Raw genomic sequence first — 4,595 nt, 5'->3', positions numbered from 1 at the left:
AATTTTCACTTTTTCAACCAATAGGAATTTCATTTAGATTTTATGCCTGTACATGGGTGAAGAGACCGAAGTACCAAGTTTTCAAATCCAAAAACATTTCTTAAACATTTTATTTTATATCTCGTTATAATTTGTTCGGGAAAATACGAAATATAAAGTATAACAAATTTATACCATTGCCTGTAGTTTGTAGAGTCCAATATCACTCTTCCGATCCGCGAAGATTAATGGCATCGTTTGAAATTCATTACATTTTTGTTATTTTAAAAAAAATACATATATTTGACAGAAATCTATAATATATAAGAAGATGATCAGGGTTGCGGTCAAAAGAGGAACAAAAATATTTTACAACCATTTATTTTCTGACGTTTCGCCCCACTTTGCAGGGTATCATCTTTCATCAGGGCTTATTTCAATAAACGCTAAAAACTAAAGTAGAACTTGGCTAAGTAAAAAAACCAGGTCATCGACTGTTCAACCGATTGCTTTGAACACCCCTGATGAAGCCCTGCAAAGTGGGGCGAAACGTCGGAAAATAAATAGTTGTTAACTATTTTTGTTTCTCTTTTGACCGCAACCCTCACCATCTTCTTATATATCAATTTTTACGGTCAACTATAAATACATATATTTTATTTTTTTTTTTATTTATTTGTTGATATTTACAACTGTATAAAAAAATACAACCAGTAAATTTGATCATAATGACATATGATATGATACAGGATGTAGAGAAACTACCCAGTAGTAGAACTCTAAAACAGTTTACAATATAAGGTCACGAGGCCATCTTCTTTTCAGGCGCCTTGGAGGATTGCCTGGAATGGAAGAGGAAGCAAGGTTAGAAACGAGTGGGTTTGGGTGGTTAGGGAGTTAAATATAAATACATATATGAAATCTATAATACGTCGCAGAAACAATTAGCCAGAATTTAACCATCTCCTATATTTCAAAGCACGAAGTCTACGGGTGACTCACACTGGCAAGTAGTCGGAACAAGGATTGTGAATCCTCTAGTGTCCTGACACTTTAGTTTCCTGCAGATCCGCAGTATGAATATAACCTTTCTGAGTTGTGGTTACGATACCTGCCCTTTCTTTCATTCTTGGAGTCATGTTCTGTTTCTTGTTAAAGTTTCTTTTTTTTAAACTGTTGATGAGCGGTATATTTCGTCTGCATTTTTGTGATCTTGGTTTATTGGTATTTTAGATAATTGAGGCTCTCTATTTAGAATCTGTTGGTTATTTCCTATCGAAAAATTCCGTTATTTCGTTCAAGACGAAATGTTAATATGGAACATTTAACTTTAAATAACTTTTACGTTAATGTTGAAAAAGACAATGAAATTTACATTATACAAAATAATGACGTAACAAAGAAGTTATGATGAAGTTGCGAAAACATTCATGTTACAACTTGTGTTATAAGTTATTCTTGTATATCAGAATAATTCTCTGAACTCCATACTCGCCGTCGTGCAGCCATGAAAATTAGTTTCAGAAAACTTTTGATGGAATCGTCCTGGAATAGACTTGAACAATCGTAATATCTGGCGAGAGTGGTAAAACAAAAAAAAATGAAAAACTTCACTACATAAAATTCACTACCGTACTAAAGCGCACCTGGTATTAATATTTGTGTAAATTTTTCTGCACGATGTGGCCTGGGTCCCAGAGCACTCTGTTTGAAACGTTGTGGGTTCGATTACCACTTTCAGCAGTTAATATTTATTTCTGGGCGGTCCTGACTATTAAATTTTTAGGTGAGAGTCACCTTGGTTACTACGCGGCCGCAACTTAAAAGTAGCGAAAAGAACCCCACTTATCGGACTAGTATTCCCAGCAGTTACGATTACTAATAACAATTCCGTCAACCACATATTCTTTGCTAATTACAATTTTATAAGCTAATTTCAAATTATGCCCAAACCTTAACTTAACTAATATTTGTCTTAGTATCGTTTGTGCGTAGGGAGCGAAAATCGTTAGCAGTGATCCAATTAAAACAGTAATAATAGGCTAGATTACTACCTAATACATCAATTAATTAATAAAAATAAATAAAAGCTAAAGCTTAAAATTAAGACCAAACAAGCCTACTTATGGAATTTGGAATGATGACCGATGTTGTTGTAAATTAATATATATGCCTGATTGAATGAATCTTGTGGTGGCACCACTCACAAGTAATTATTTTATACTGTTAGAGTTTTGGTTGAAATATATTATTGTAAAGTTACAAGTTAAATAGTAATAATTTTTTTTTAATATTTATTTATTGCTATTTACAACTGTACATTATAATACATTTAGTAAATCTGATCTAAGTTAAATTGGAGTATTATAGGCGTGTAGAGAAACTACCCATTGGTAGCACTCTAATGACAATTTACATTAGCTGGTCTCGTGGGCATCTTCTTTTCAGGCGCCTTGGAGGATTGTCAGGAATGGAAGAGGATGCAAGATTAGAAACTAGGGGGTTTGAGTGGTTAGAGAGTTTATAATGGAAGGAGTGATATCTGGTTCGGGCTAGATCGGTTACATAGGGAACATTAAGGTCTTTATGTATGATTTTATTTATGACAAAGTAAGGAGCATTGAGGATTTTACGAAGGATTTTGGATTGTAAGGATTGAATACGAGAGGAATTCGAAGGTTTAGTGGAGCCCAAAGCTCAACTCCATATGTCCAGATTGGCCTTATTACAGTCATGTAGATCAGTCTTTTGTAATGTGTTGGAAGTTTAGACCGTTTGTCTAGTAAGTGCTGTAATAGTCGAAATCGACGTGCAGTTTCCTGTCTTTTCAGTCTGGTGTGAGGATTCCTAGTTAATCGCTTGTCCAAATTTAGTCCAATGTAGCGGATCTGTTCGACAGGGGTAACAGTAACATCATTAAATGAAACTGTAGGGCAGTCAGTAGGTTTACGACGAAGGGTAAAGGTGATTTGATGGGATTTGTTGGAATTTATCTTAATCCTCCAATTACGACACCAATCTTCGAGGTCTGTGTATGGGATTGGAGATTTTGGGATACAATTAATGGGTTATTATTAACAGCGAGCACACGTGGTGAGGATAGTGTTAGGATTGGTTGGAATGTCAGCTGTATAGACGGTGTAGAGGATGGGACCAAAGATACTACCTTGAGGAACACCAGCGGACTGAGAATAGAGGGATGAATAGGAACCATTGCGGTTTAATTGGAAAAAGTAATAATTTAATAATAAATTTAATTGATACTAATAAATGTTGTGATAATAATAAATTTAATTTGTTCATAAAAAATGTATCTTTTGTTGTTTCGTTGGTACGTGGAGATCGCCAAAAACGACACATGTTTGTAAACAACGTCGATCACGTTTCAAGATACACAGTGTAAGTCTATAATATTGTTCTGTCCTTAATTAAAGTTATATTGTGTTATTGTGAATTATTTTGTGTAAAAACCATGCGTTTAAGAAATTATTTTTTGGATTATTTTTTTTTATTTTTTTTTCTGACCTCCTAGAAAAATACAAAAAAAAAAAAATTATATAAGTTGGCAAACTAATACATCTTGTTTTACCAGTATGGTATTATAACATAGGCTGCCGGGTCCGCTGAAGGCGGTGTCACCGATGATGGCATGTGTTTGCCTTGAGCTGATTAAGGCAGCTATAACGTTTTGCATTATATAAATGGGTAAGGCTTTTCTAAAAATGCATGCTCAGTAGAGTAGTACTGATTTTAGTAATGCTAATGATGGACTGGTAGTTGATTATTTATGAAGGATTTCTAGAAGGAAATGGTGTGAGGTCTAGACAATATGGTGGATGAGGCAGGAGTTCGAATCCATCAAGTTCTTTAAACTTTTCTTTGGTTCGACGGAAAGTGTGAGGACGAGCATTATTTTGTTGGTATAAAACACTGTCACGTTTCTTCTTTGAAATAAATAACTAAACTGAGGCTTTTTTGAAGAAGTTTATTAGCAGGATAGAAAACGGCTACAACTTGAGGAACTTCTGCTTATTAAAATTATTTATTTAAGTTGTTAAAACAAAAAGAAGCACATGCTTTTTACAAGTTGTGACGAAGATTTAAAGGTCTCACTAATATATTTTTCAGTTTGAAAAAAAATCCCACGAATATTCATGGATATGTCCACAAAAAAAAACAAGAAACTCAAAAAGTATTACACATTTTATTAATCAACCGTGTATTAATATAAAATTCTATCCGTTAGGGTACGAATTTATCCAGGTTAAAAGAATTTAATCTAACAGAAAGAATAGGAACAACGGGAAGCAATCTACTGTAAAAATTTAGTATATTTTAATCTGTTGATTTATAATGGTAGAAGCTGTCTAGAGAATTCAAAATCTGGAAATAAAACAGATTAGAGGAGAGGAGGGAGGCACATTTATCGCCAGCTGAGAGAAATTGGCAGAGTGAAAGGGTGTGGTGGGGAAGGGGGGGCGGGAGTAGATTTGGTGAAGGGGGGAAGAGAAATCTGCAGACGTGAGGGGAATCCGACATGTCCGGCGTAAAAATGGTCAGTCTGGTAAATTCTAGTTAGGGGGGCCCCTTCTTCCAGGAAACACTACTTTAAATGG

Source organism: Halyomorpha halys, unplaced genomic scaffold (genome assembly GCF_000696795.3).
Source record: "Halyomorpha halys isolate HHAL.00 unplaced genomic scaffold, Hhal_1.1 Scaffold995.1, whole genome shotgun sequence".
NCBI lineage: Eukaryota > Metazoa > Arthropoda > Insecta > Hemiptera > Pentatomidae > Halyomorpha > Halyomorpha halys.
Note: the sequence above shows the minus strand (reverse complement) of the source record.